The sequence below is a fragment of the Narcine bancroftii genome, chromosome 9, assembly GCF_036971445.1.
Source record: "Narcine bancroftii isolate sNarBan1 chromosome 9, sNarBan1.hap1, whole genome shotgun sequence".
NCBI lineage: Eukaryota > Metazoa > Chordata > Chondrichthyes > Torpediniformes > Narcinidae > Narcine > Narcine bancroftii.
The window spans coordinates 25,235,629-25,250,858 of record NC_091477.1 but is presented as its reverse complement, the minus strand read 5'-3'; the positions used below and the strand labels follow the sequence as shown (position 1 = coordinate 25,250,858).

At 38.0% G+C, this 15,230-nt stretch overlaps 1 long non-coding RNA gene across 1 annotated transcript in view; it reads right to left on the bottom strand.

The window, feature by feature from the left end:
• The window catches only part of LOC138742856 (uncharacterized), a 221,330-nt gene that overhangs the window by 151,150 nt on the left and 54,950 nt on the right, over positions 1 to 15,230 (bottom strand). The window contains exon 2 of the long non-coding RNA XR_011344456.1: positions 13,876 to 13,966. This is a non-coding gene — a long non-coding RNA (uncharacterized lncRNA). The remainder of the gene's footprint in view (positions 1 to 13,875; positions 13,967 to 15,230) is intronic.

The following is a 15,230-nucleotide window of genomic DNA, read 5'->3' as shown; positions in this document are numbered from 1 at the left end:
AGAACCATTGTAACTTTGAAATATCATATGTCGAGACATCGTAAGGAGGGGTCTATCTTATATGAATTGAATAATTCATTGCACTTCAGAAGGGCTCACTGACTGATGATAAAGCAAAGGGATTTGGAAATTTTATGGTGTAGGAAGAAGCTATTCAATTTATAAAACCCATGTACCACAGTCTTATTCTTTCACTATTTTGCATAGTTCTGAACAATTATTCCTTCAAGTGCCTCTAGCCCTAATGGACTCATTTTCCACCATGCTGACAACTAATGATTTCTAGATCATAACCATTTTCTGAATCAAATGTTTTATTTGCATTATTTCACCTCTGAATTGCTGTTCCTGGTCCTAACACCATCCAGGAATAGAAATATTTTCACTTGTTTTACCTTATCTAAGTCTGTCACAATCTTGTTAGATCAACTTCTCAGTTTCAAAGAAAGTAACTCATCTTCCCCAGTCTAATCCCAGAAAGATTATTTGAATGAATAATTTCTGCACCATCTCTCTGACTTACACATCCTTCCAAAGGAAAACAGACCAGAAACAAATGCAACTCCATTTCTGATTAAATGAACATTCTGTAAAGATTCAGTAAAATATCCCTGCTTTTATGCCTTTATTATGAGGTATTTCAGGATCCAATATGTTTCACAAACTAATATGCCCAGGATTTTCAGATATTTACATTCAATAATTATTCACCCGTTTAGAACTATCTCATTTAGCTTGTACAGTAAGCCATCAGTATCTGGTACCTATAGGGATTGGCAGAAATTGTGTGTTGCGTGGATTGGCAACTAACCAGTAGGGGGTGCCAATTTTAAACTTTCATATTTTTTACCTATTTCTTTTCCAAGGAGTTTTTTTGCCGGTTGCTTGAAGCTGCCAGTTGCTTGAATTCCTGATAATGGCAATATTACCGTATTTGACTAATTTAACTAAGATGAATCCCATTAGAGATCATATACAAACTGCATACAGGTGAAATTACATTTTTCAGGAATTCTTTCCATCTGTGCTTCTTTCATAATTTTTAAACACCAAAAATGCTTCACGCAGCATACATGCCAGCAATTTAAGGTACCTCTCCACAAGGTTGTCACAGGTGAACTGAAATAAAATAATGTTTTAAACAGCTATAAATGAATAATTGAATGGATTAACATCCCTCCAGCATGAATTATCTGAGAATATTGTACATATTAGAGTTAGTGTTTGTGTTCATTTGTTGCAATGTAGTTAGTGTTTATGTTCATTTGTTGCAATGTTGATTTGCAGCTGCATTAGATAAGTACCAAAAGACTGCAATTTAATAAAATGTAGATAATAAAAGATGGTCCTAGAGAATAAAATTAAAATTGGATTTTCAGGTATTTCAGAAATTAATGACTTATTTATGAATGCAAAAAAACAGGGTACTGTTAAAATAGACAAAGATTATTTCTATTTGAATTAAAGATGTTGTCAATCAAATGAGAATAAACTTAAAAGCATCAAATGAGAAAGCCTTTGGTGAGGAATGGGAGGAATCCTGCAATGAAAGGTCAGGTAATCAGTGGATGGAAGGATGATCATGAGATTACTGGGTGTGAAGAAGTCTGACTTGAGTGATGGTGGCAAGCTTGGTGTTACATAGGACTCAGATCAGGCAGAGACTGGTTTCCCCAGTGCTGTGAAGCATTATTCCTGTAGGGATGACTTGTAGTCAGTGTGACCACTCCAACATGAATGTAAATTCCAGACGTGGCTTTCAAAGGGATTTCATATGATAAACCACATATTTGTCTCATGAATAGCAATATAAATTTTACAGTTCAATTTTAGAAGTCAAAAACAAAATCCTTGATTTCATGAATAAAGCTGTGAAATTATTCCGTATTAAAATTGGAAAGTATAGGCCACAAAAGGCACTTTCAGATGGCCAATTGCCCCGCATGTAAAGCCGTATGTTTAGGCCATATGCAGCTGTTTTGAGGCCACCTGAATGTGCAGGAGGCACTCTTGAGCCAAGTTATGTAACCCTCCTCCGAGAGGGATAATCAGCTCAGCGGCTCCCCCAGCCACCTGAATGAAAGCGGATGTTAAAGGGTCAGGCTGCTGACATGGCAGTGACGTCATCAGCCTGAGATGCCTGGCGCGAATCTTAAAGCACATTGTGCAGGTAGGCTAGTGCAGATTCAGTTGTTTTGTTTAGCAGTGAAGGAAAACAGTGCATTTGAACAATGGCTCCAGGAAAGGCTAGTAGAGGTAAGACTTCTTCTAGACCATCTGACTCAGAAATCCCAGGAAAAGGAGCTCACTGGGACATTTAGGGATGGTCCCTCTTTTGAGTGGTTGTCTGGAGTGCTCGCAGCACACGGGCACAAATGCAGTAAATATCAGGTGGTCACGAAGCTGAAGAGCATGAGGAAGAAATTCCACGCAGTCCTGGACCACAACAGGAGGAGTGGCAATGGGCACAAGGAGTGGCAGTACTTCAACCAGTGCCACACTCTCTGGGGGGCTAGCTGCTCAGCTGCTCCCTTGAATGTAGCCAGCACTTTGGAGACCCCTGAATCCCCAGAGCTCATCCCAGAGGGATCTCAGGGTTCACACAGCGGCATGGAGAAGACATGCAGGTCCAGGAGGAGGAGACCACCGCTGAGGACTCGGCAGCCACGGATTTGGATACCTCCAAGAGAAGAAGCGCAGAGATCACTGTCCCTGGAAGTGGCAGGGCGGCACTCTCAACAGAGAGCACAGTAACATTGAGGTTGTGTTTATGGAGAAGCACTTAAGTCAAATGCTGATGCACTTTTCCTGATTCCACCCACAGTCTCTGGTCCCAGACACAAGCGCCAGTGACTGACAAAGGGGCAGGTTCTCACGAAGGAGCTGCAGGTGATGATGTTGGCACTTGACAGGGAGGACAGTGAGAGAGACCGCCAGCGTGCAGAGAGATCACGAGAGAGTCATGCTCGCCGACCAGAGGAAGCAACACATCGCTCCAAAGTGGAGAAGCAAGCCCAGTCGATGTCTGAGTTTGCGGCTTCCCTGCGGGGACTGAATGCTGCAATGGACAGGCAGTCAGTCATCTTCATCAGATTGGTCACGCGATTGGAGGCCTCCCCATTCCCACAGTCATATGGTCAGCCTCATCCCATGTACCTGGCCCCTCCATCCAGCATGCCATTTAATTCCATACCAGTGCATCACAGTAGTGGACGCTTTGCCATGACTGAGATGCTGGGGTCTGGGCCTTGTTAAATCTTCGCTGATCCCGATCCAGTACTCGGTGCTATGTGAACCCCTTCATCAGCCAGCTTCGTAGGGGGTATGCCGCATCACCTACAAGATGCGCTGCAACCTCCACTCCCTCAACATCCTTGGACACCTGCAGGCACAACGATGCAGAAATGTAGTTAATTCATGCACTTGACACAGCAAGCATGCATAACATTTGAAACACGGAGCTTTGAAGGGTGAACACTCACGTCACGTGGGAAGAGGTATCCACCCTGGTCCTCAGCTTTTCTATACAGAGGAGAGTTGGCAAGCACTCAGGCATCATGCGTGCAGCCCAGCCACCACATAAACACATCTGAGAAGCTGTAACGTGAATGGAAATCACAGTGGAAATCACACAGTGAAGTTATAGTTATTGGAAATGTGATGTGATGTACATCAATAGAGGCTTAACTCACCAAAATCTGTGGTCAATCACCACTTGTAGAACCACCGAATGCCACCCTTTGCAATTGTAGTAGACTGCAGCATCCATGCTGGGTGTGATAATGGGAATGTGTGACCCATCAATGGCACCATCACACATTGGGTATCCCCTTTGGGCGAAGCCATCAATGGTCTCCTGGAGAAGTGTTCCACTTGGCAGGGAGATGAAACGTTTACTGAGGAACTTCCTCAAGGCGGCAGTCACCTCCTGCACCACCATGCACACGGTACTCACAAGGAGTGGCATACCACCACAAGGCCACAGCTAATCGAAGTCCGGGCTCCAATGGTTGCTGCAAGTCTGGTCTATGCGCCTTCAGGTGAGGTTCTATGAGTTCCAGCACGAAGTGAAAGGTGCCACGCGACATACAAAAGTGTCTGCTCCACTCAGCATTATCAAATTTGGTGAGGACATTACTCCAGAACTCAACACCCTGCGGTCAGTTCAACCTCCAGAGAGACCGATGTGTCACCATAGCTAATTGACTGACCAGCAGCATTCGCCTTCGTCTGCGGCGCTTACATTCCATGTGCCTTTTGACCGCTAACTGCTGTTTTCTTGCCATCAACCTTTGCAGGAACCTTCTCCTGATTGCACCCATGTGATTTTCAGATCTTAAGGATGATTGAAGAGCTTCAACAGCACAAGTAGCCTTTTCAAGGATCTGCCATATCTCATTTGGAACACTCAGAAATGCTGAAATCATCATCATTATGTCTCCTTCCTGCACAGGGTCTGCCATCGTCCTGTGTTCCTTCTGGTCATGCTCAAAATGACATCATGTCAGTGGACAGGATCACAGCTGACACTGGGCAGGAGGCGGAGTGTGCTCAGAGCAGCATCCTGTGCAGTGTTGCGCTTTTAACGCTGCCACCTGAACAGCAATTTAAAGGGCCGCTTCTGCTTCAACCGCATTCTTAGCATAGAATGCACCTGAAAAAGCCTAAAGAGATGGCACCACACTATTTAATTTATAGTTCATAATATTGTTGCATGCCTGAGATAGCAAAGATTCAAAAATGATACATATATGGTACAAAGCTAAGGAAAAAAACAACTAAACAATTTTTTTTCCCAATTTGGACCCCCGAGTTCAATTGTTGAGGCAGGGCTGACAGGTTTTAAAAAAAACAAGAGCAGGAGAAGGCCATCTGGCCTGTCAAGCCTGTTCCATCATCCAATTAGATCATGGCTGATCTGATGATAGGCTCATCTCTACCTATTTGCCTTTTCCCCATATCCTTTAATTCCCCTACTATGTGAAAATCTAACTAACCTTGTCTTAAATATATTCACTGAGGTCACCTCCACTGCTTCAATGGGCAGTGAATTCCATAGATTCACCACCTTCTGGGAAAAGAATTTCCCCCTCATCTCCATCCTCAATCTATTACTCTGAATCTTGAGGCTATATCCCCTAGTTCTGGTCTCCCCCACCAATGGAAACAACTTACTTCTTATCTCTAATTCTCCCAGCTGGAATGCCTAGAATAAAAGATTACAGTTTTAAAATAAGACATTATCTCTTTTGGGCTGAGATGAGATGAAATTTCTTCTCCTAAGTGGCAGCAAACCTTTGGAATTCTTTTCCCTAGGCAGCTGTGGATTCAGTTTTGTGGCATTGTCGAGACATAAAGCTGAGATTCTTTTGGATTTTAATGGAATTAACTGATAAGGGTAAATGCTGGAAAGTAGCATCGAAAGATCAGTCCAGATATTGTAGCGAAGAAGGAATAAGAGGCTCAATGGCCTTTCCTGGTTTTATTTGTGTTCTTATCATTGAATTAACCCAAACTGATCTGAATTTAGCAGCATTGATGGAGATAAAGGCTTAATTAATTTTAATGTTGAAGGCCATTCATTAGAATTATGGGGAGCCTACACTTTAGAGAAGCCCTAGATCAGATGCACAAAGATATGATGCTAAAGTCTCTAGCTTTAATGCAGCAGTGATAGGGATTTATGAAATGATGAAGGGAATACACTGTGTTCCTATCAAGAGTTTATTTCCATTCGATCAAGGTGGACTCTGATACAGTGCATAAATCAGGAGGTTTTTTTTCTGAACAGACGGCCACCATGCACAGTAGACGTAATTCAAAAAGAAAGAAATATACTTCTCTCTGATTGGATTAGAGATTTTTTTAAATATAAAAGGTCATTTCAACTTTTGATATGCTGGACAAGATTGAATTGATAGATAGATGAGGAAAATATTTCCAGATTTTTCCATAAATGGGAGTGAGATTTTATTTTTTTCACATTCACCCATTTGGTTCAAGATGGGGTATAAATTATGTGGGCAGATCGTCCAGTTGGAAATAAGCAAATCTATTTGAGTGAACAGCCATGCCGTTGCAAGGCTGTTGAGAGAACAGTAAAAAGTGGACCTCTTTATTCCATTAGTCTATTTTAAGTGTTTTTTCTTTTTAAAATGTTTTTATTAATTTTAATTAAGAGCTTATAATACTAATACAATGAATTGATATGGATAGTTATACATAATTAATAAAACAATCAGTAGATCGAAAGCAAACATAAATTGTAAAAAAAACAATTCAAAGCCCAAATATTTTTTATAAAGAAAACTAATAGAAAAAGAGAGAAAAAAGAAAATATAAGAGAAAAAAATTAAAGACAAAACAAAAAGAAAAAACTCAATATCCCTCCCTAACAGTGTTGTCAGATGCTCTATATGATTAACATTAAAGAAAAAAACAAAGGGAGAGGATAAAAAGGTGAAAAAGAACATGGAAAAGACACAAGTTCGACAACTTAATTACATTAAAGTGAAATTATAAAATAAGTATCTGAATCTTATTATCTGAATTATTAACTGAATAATTAATTATTAACTGAATAATTAATCTTTTCCATATTCAGACAGGACATTGATGATGAGTAGGTGGGAGAGCATCCTTTATTTAAATAAATCGCACACCTTGCCAAAAGAGAAGCAAAAGAAATACCATAACTCTGACCCAGAGACAAAGAAGAATCATTCCCTCCCATTGCACCAAAGCGGGCCACCCAAGGATTTGGCACTAAATCTATATTTAAAATTGTAGAGAAAGTGCGGAAAACCTCTCTCCAGTATTTTTCTAGACTAGGAAGTCTAGAAAAATATGAATTAATGATGCTTCTCGCTCTTACATTTGTCACAACAGGGACTCATATAAGAGTAAAAATTAGGCAATTTAACCTTAGACATAGGGCTCTGTACACCACCTTAAATTGTAATAAGCAATGAAAAATGCATAATGAAAAGCTATTAACCAACTTAAAAATTGTGTCCCAATCCACATCCGATACAGTCAAATTTAAATCCTGTTCCCAAATATTTTTAATTTTAATTAGTGAAGTCTGATTTAAACACAACTATTTCTCGTAAATAGTAGATATTAAACCTTTACGAGAAGGCATTAAACTAAAAACCTCATCTATAAAATTTGATTCAGACTCTCCTGGAAAATTAGAAAACTGTGATTAAAGAAAATGTCAGATTTGCAAATAACTAAAAAATTGAGATTTAGGCAGGTTAAATTTAGCAGAAAACTGCCCTAATGATGCAAAATATTCATCAATGAACAAATCGATAAAACTTTGAATACCCTTTCTATACCATTTCGGAAAGATAGCTTCATGTAAAGAAGGTTGAAAAAAATGATTGGATACGATAGGGCTTAAGAGAGAAATTATGAAATGCAAAATATTTTGGAAACTGTGGCCAAATTCTCAAAGAATGTTTAACAATGGGATTATCTATTAAATTAGTTGAAAATAGAAGAGAAGAGCCGAGAAATGCTAACTTGGAAAAATTTTGGGGGGGGTGGGGATTCAGCTCCATTGACACCCATACTGGACAGTCAGAATGATTATGAAAAAAAGACCAAAATGTAAGACATCATATTGTGACAGATTATGTTGTTTTATATTGTATATAGATATGTTTAAAAGGAGATAAATTGGGGCTGTTTTTTTTTTAAAGTGTATGCCACCTAAAAACACTTCAAAACAGATCTCATTTAAAATACTGGAGCTCTGCTCAAGCCAGACATTCCGGCTCCAAGAGCCTTTGCAAAAACTTTGAAGAGTGCCAAAAGGACTTCACTAATGGATTGTTGTTCTGAAAAGTGTTACAAGATCAAACCAGCAACCACAAAGAAGGTATATCACACAGGGGTAAACCCAACACCCAACCCCAACCAACCAATTTACCCCTGCAACCGCTGCAACCGTGTCTGCCTGTCCCGCATCGGACTTGTCAGCCACAATCGAGCCTGCAGCTGACATGGACTTTTACCCCCTCCATAAATCTTCGTCCGCGAAGCCAAGCCAAAGAAAGAAAGAAAGATGAACAATTACTTTAATAACAAAAATTTACCTTCAAACTTTAATTCAAAATCCCCCCTTTTATAACAATGCCCACTGGTTACTATGCAAATTTCTATAACAGTGTAAAACTAATAAATTCCCCAGTCTAAATATAACATATGCAATTAAAGTCTGTTATATTTCCAAGCAGCCCACAGAAAAAAAGTTAAACACAAAACAAACACAAAAGACACAAGACTCACAAAACTTCAATCTCAACCGAAGCAAAGATCATAAGCAAAATTCAGCTTGTTTGGTAAACTGAAGCCAAAAGATCTTAGAGAGAGAGCGAGAGCGAGAGCGAGAGCAAGAGAGCATAAAACTTGAAGTTGTCTTCTTGTATTGTTTGCAGAGAGAGGAGCAATGGCTTGGTCCAGATCCTTCTGGCTGCCTTCAGAATGCTCATCCCTTTTAAAATGTCCAACATTCTAAACTGTCTCCCAGTCAATAACTCTGCTTGGGCCTCCTCCCACTTCACAGCCACATCCAGTGGTGGTTTGTCTTCCAAGTCCAGAAATTTCTAGATCATCTTCTGCACATGCCCAGTCCATCTCCCACTCTCTCAGCAGTCCACCTTCACCTTGGCTCTCATAGGCAAGCTGTCACTTTTTAACATAAAGCCACACAACACATAGGCCAATGCACAATACAGAACTCTGTAACAAAAGGAACAGATGAAAGAGCTGTCTGAGTGCAGTTTGGAGGGTCATGTGGTTTTTGCAAGCAGAGAGAGGGTAAAACAGGCTTTTCTCTGAGAGAGAGAGAGAGAGGGAGAGATCAGATCTGCAGTTTTACAGTCAGCAGCAACAACTGGGACTGGAACAGGATAAGCTGGCAAGCTTGTGGAAAAACCCCATTTGGAAGACGGGTTGTGAGGGCTTAGTTCAGCACGGTCAGGAGAGAACTGGCTGCCTAATGTTTCACTTGAAATAAGAGAAACAAAAAGGATATCTGTGGTGACCTGAAAGAAAGAGGTTATCATCAGGAAAACCCTGATGGGGCAAGTTTCTTCGGCAAGACACTGACATAACTGATTAGAAGGGATCAGTTTGTGTCCAGCGAACAACAAATCTCTCTGAAAACCAACAAGAACCTTCCTGAGCGGTAACCATTTACCTTTCAAACACCAAAGCCTGGTGAAATTCATAAATGTTAAATTCTGTACATAGTATAAAAATTGCCTGCAACCAGTGAACTTGGAGGAATGAGAAGTGAGATTGGACTGTTGAATCAAAGAATTTTTCTAAACTTACACATACGTTACATACGTGTAACGTCTGATCTTGTTTTCAAGTTTAAAGATATTATTTGCCTTTTTTACTTGTCCAAATTTCTGTTTCCTTCATTAAAATGTAATCACTTTGAACTTTAAGTTCAAATTAAGTAGAAATTTTATTACAAAAGAATTGTACCTGACTTTAAGGCTTTATCTGACCATATAGATTCCCATGGATGGGTTCATGATTAAAATAAGAAAACTCCCTTTCTGAGATTGTCATATCTTCACTAATTTCTGTCATTTGACTATTCTGCGTGACCTTTAAATGCATCACCAAATTGGGAAAAACACTGAGAACTCATCTGATATCCTTCAAATTGTGTCATCTTTTACATCCATTAAGACATACATAAATCCCTCAATATAACTTTACAATCTTAGAGTATGTTGTGTGTTAAATTATCCAGAATAAGACTTAACCAATAATCTTCCTCTGCTATCTTCTCCGTGATAGCAGGGTTTCATCTGAGCCACAGGATAATTCAAGTTCAAGTTCTAATTTATTATCAGAGCACATGCATGATATCACAGACAACACTGAGATTTCTTTACCTGCAGGCCAGGCAGAATTTCTACTTATTGAACTAAAAAAAAATCCATAAGAAAAATATAAAGAAAAAGAAACATAAACAAACTGACTGCAATACAAAAAAAATCAGTTCTAAAGAGTCCTCATTGAGTTTGTTGTTGAGAAGTTGGATGATGGAGGGGTAGCAACTATTCCTGAACCTGGTCGGATGAGTCTTGTGGCATCTCTACCTTTTCCCTGGTAGCAGTAGTGAGTACAGAGCATATCATGCGCGATGTGGATCCTTGATGATTGCTGCTACTCTCCGATAGCAGTGTTCCATATAGATTTTCTCAATGGTGGAGAGAGTTTTGCCTGTGATGTACTGGGTTCTGTCTACTATCTTTTACAGGGATTTCCACTCAGAAGTATTGGTACCCCTACACCAGGCCATGATACAACCAATAATACAAATCCACTACACATCTGTAGAAGTTTGCCAAGGTTAAATATAGGACCTATCATTTTAAAATGGCCAACATGCATTAAGAGATGGAATTAGGTTCTTTAATGGCCAACCAAATTTTATATCATTAATCTAGTAAATCTTTTGATATATATACATTTTTATTTCAGCAATGCATAATTATCTGGCAATGTGATATATTAGTTCCTTTGCAATGACTTCTACTTGAAGTAACTGTAATAACTGCACTGAAGACAGGACATTTTGTTTCAGTTTGGTACAAAATTACAAGCATAGCAATCCCACAGTAACTTTTTGTGGCTTTTGGATTTGTATTGTAGCTTGGTACAAAAAGTGACAGGAATATAATAACAGACCTTTCACAATTACAAATTATTTATGGACCTTAATAGAATCTTCAATACCTCAAGAAGGAAATACTTGGTCTTTTTTCATATATTATTTTAAATGAATTTTCTTTGTTGGAATTCACTCCTTAATGTTTGAATTCTTTTTCTGAATTCCCAGATGTCGTAAGTGATTTAATGAATTCTGCTCCATTTCCATTTCTCCAACAATAATACAGTCATAATTGAAATATATTTCAGTTTCTCTGCTCATAACTCTGACAGTTAATTCAAAATGATAAATGGTGCAAATTTGAAAAGTTACCATTCTCTTCTATCAATCACTGAGGATCTACAGAGAAGGAAACATAGTCTTGTGGAATATAGTGAAAGTTCTAAGTCACACAATTCAAATGGAGACAATGACTAATAGAAAGAATCAATTGTTTGTCTGCATTTAAGAAATTGTGATGCCAATGCAAAAATCAAATGCTGTATATATTATAGATTATGATAATTAATAAAATCTTTAAGGTCTTCAAAGCTGAAAATCTGTTATTTTCACTATCTGTTATTTCTAAAATACAATTTTATGTAATGAGCTTACATAACAAATTCACAATGTAAACTCAACTGTGACAGTTAAAAGCATATTAACATGAAATGAAACAGTTGCACACAGCTCATTTCCCGAGTAATTCGGTTTTACCTACTTTGGGTTTGCTGAAACGTCATTGCTAGTTGCAAATAAATTCCCCTTCAAAATGTATTAAAACTGGTTGTTTGACAAAGTGCTGAACCCTTGATCCATGTAGGGACGCATCAGTCCAGTACATCTATCCACACTTTTTGGTGCAGCAAATACAGAATCCTTGCAGCCCTTAGTGGCATACTGTCACAAGCAGCAGGTCAACAAGAAAGTACAATGATGGTAGCCTCTGAAGAGAGAAAAGAGCAAGAGGTAGAGTGCTCCCCAATTTGCACAAGATGACCTGCTTGTGAAATGAATTACAAGAGGAGGGCATTCTATGCCAAAAGAGGAGGAATGCATTTCTACAAGAGCAAAGGTATGCTGCATATCAGCAGCTGGCTAATCTCCACAAACTGAGGCTTCCAGGGACATGGGTGTTATCCAAGTTATCCTCACTGAAATCAAAGTAGGTATAAAGTTATTTTTGCATAAATACAACATCTTGGTGATCTTCCTGATGCATGAATACTAAACAAGTTGGAAGAGATGGTTGAAATCTGCTGTGGCCACTTGGAGAAATCATGTATGAAGGAAGTTGAGATGTGAAAATGACATCAGGTCATGGAGTCGTACTTGCAGGGAGCAGCGTCTTTAGGCCAAAAATTTAAGCCAATTCCATTTTCTAGCACTTGGTCTGCAAACCTTGATCTTTATGAAAGAAGCATACGAGCAAACTGTGCATGAAAACATAGTATCACCATCATGTGATTAAACATTCTAAATTCAATAAAATTTAAAAGTTTCTCCAACTTCCTACGTGATACAGCAAATCAGAAATTACCTTCATGTTCATTTTGAAGTTGTCTATCATAATCCTCATTTTTTGTTCAGGAAGAAAACCTTTTGAAAAAAATTGTTGTCCAGTGTATTTATCTCAAAATTCTTCACTTTAACATGTGAATTGGCTGCCAGGTGGTGAAAGCAGCCATGTAAATCTGTCCTTCTATTGTAAATATTCTTCCTTTCGCAACACCTGAGCCCTGTTAATTGGCTTCATCTCCTTTTACACTTCATTGCTTTTGTGATTTCAGATACAAGATAGTTGATCTAATCCAAGATATTATCAAGTTCTATCATACTTGATGGTATCTAAATAAATACTTACCTTATAATTTAGGGACAATTTTGACATTTGTACATACATAACCGTCAATTTATATAGTAATTGTAATTCATACTTATAGAATTTCATATTCTTATATCACTCCATAAATAAATTGTGATCTCCTGAAATCATTATGACTATTTTGCTGTTTGCCCAATACATTGTGTTCATTAAATCACAAACATTTAAATGGGAAAAGTGCAGACAAAACTAAATATTGTAACAGCACAAGAGCACAAAGGTAAGCAATCTTTCTAACAGTCACGCAATTCTTTTAAAAAATTCCATGGGTCTCAGCTTACACCCTTTTCTGATAGCAGATAAATCTTCCCTTTCTAAAACAAAAAAATAACCAATCTTCAGTTCCTTATCGTAAAGAATGGTCCCCTGATTATCAGGTTATTGAATTGGTGGCTTCTTGGCTGATTGAGCAAGAGGCAATGTTCGTGCTGTCAAGATTTTATCTCTGGGAAATTGAGGTTATAAAGCACATAAACAACTCACAGGCCATCTAATACTATTTTCACAGATCAGAATATACATCATAATACAATTTTTCACAATTCTATAAAATAAATTAATTTATCCAGAGATACAGACTCTCAGTGATCTACTTCTAATTACTTGCATGAGAAGCTCTGCATATCCATGCTTAAGGAACACCAATTACTTCCTTCAAAATCTTTTAAAAGCTTTAAATTGGGACTCTTGACAATTTATCAAAGTACCAACAGCTGATATAATTCATTACAAAATAAGCACAATTCACACCTTAAACATATATAAGGCAAATAGCAATTAAGGAAATTATTAATGACTTGGAGCACTCTGGTGCACTGCCAGAGGAAGCTTGAATATCTTGTTCAATATCACCTGTTGTTATACTACCTCTTCTCAAATAATTTGATAGTCAATATTTCCAGATCCATTTCCCCCCTCCCCCCATTACACATTTGCCGTGACCCTTCTTTCTATTCCTTCTAAACAATGGATCAACATTCCTGGGATTTTGGACTGTAGAATCAATGGTAATAATTTTTTGACAAATGTTCATCGCTGACTTGCCTTAGATTCCATGAGCCAATTAATTAGTTCTGGTTAAGTCTAATGGTACATTAATCAAAGCAAATATATCAAAGGTGAACATTATATCAATTTGATTCCAATATTTTATAAGAGAATATAAGAACATTATTTTTCAGTGTTTCTAGCAGTAAATCTAGATTTCATAGAATCTATTTGGTGTTCAAATAACTGTGGACAGTGATGCATCATTAACATAATAATTGCTAGGGGCTTAAATAAGATTTCAATCGTTACTCACTGTTGTCCAAAGGAAAAGTTCCATGGGAGAAGTCTATGTGAACTGAGCAATGTTGGTGCAGAAACTTTTAGCAGGCAGCAGAACCTATATCCTGAGAACAAATTTTTTAAAAAGTTAATTCATGCTGAAAGATTCAAGATTTGATTTCCAAAACATGAATAAAAATTCCCAAAAATGAAACAAAATTTCATTATTATCTTTCATTGTGGATTTCATCACTGTTCTCACTATTGATGTATTTCAAGTTCTCACTGTTACACAAAAATAGCAAACTCTGAAGTCAGCTTCAGGTATGAAGACATTCCACAATGCAAGAAACACTCTTTCAGATACAGAGCGGTGCTGTCTCTAAGTGAATGAATGTTGTAATGATGCAGATGAGAAGGGATTGGGTAGTAATTGGAGAGTATTCATGGAGTTCTGCAATTTCCCAGCAGGCTGGCAGAGAACAGTATCAAAAATTGAATGCTTTTTGTGAAAAAGCCCTTTGGGCTTACAGCAGGAAGGTTTCTGCAAGTACATGAGAGCAGCCAGTGAATACTTCCACTTTGGATAAGCCTGCAGGCAAATCCCCATGCTTATTTCTGCAGGTTGAAGAAAAAGTAAATGAATGTTTTCCTCTTTCACAATGGATTGTGAGCAACTTTTCTAGTGCACCAGTAAGCGGACAAATGTGAGATACAACAGAGATCAGGACCAACAAAAATAATTATCTTGAACTGGGAATGTGAAAGTGATAATGATTTTGACTGTTATGGGCAAGGAAACAAAGACACATGTGAGGATGTATTTGAAGTTACAGGGCTGCACATATGTTGGTTCGAAAGTTGAGAAAATTGGTTGCAAAATGTTCATTCTCAGACTAAAAATCAGGATTGTTGCCCTAACTTGGAATTGAGCAATGTGACACATATTTCTAGGTTGCTGTAGTTCCTTGAACTTGTTTGGATGTAAATCTCATTGCAGACATTTTCATATTTTGCACTATTAATTTAAAATGCATATTAGAGGAATGTGAGGAAATTTCTAGTTTATAATTTCTCATTTAGTCTTGACTTTGCAATACTGTTTCTGTTATAAACAACATATCCTTTGAGACACTGAATAATACCAAAGATATAATGTTAATCATTTAATCCCCCAATAGCTTAGAACTTAGCAGTTGAACATGAACAAATGTAAGTGATGTACCATCAATCACTCAGGAAACTATTGTGGAGAAATGAATAGGCTTTAATTCACTCGAGAACATAGCATATCCTTACTGTTTGGCTGTCCTGTACTGAGTTGCTTGGGGCCACAGGTACAACTGGCCAATAGGCATGCTTGACCAGCTAATTATACATTACAGTGGT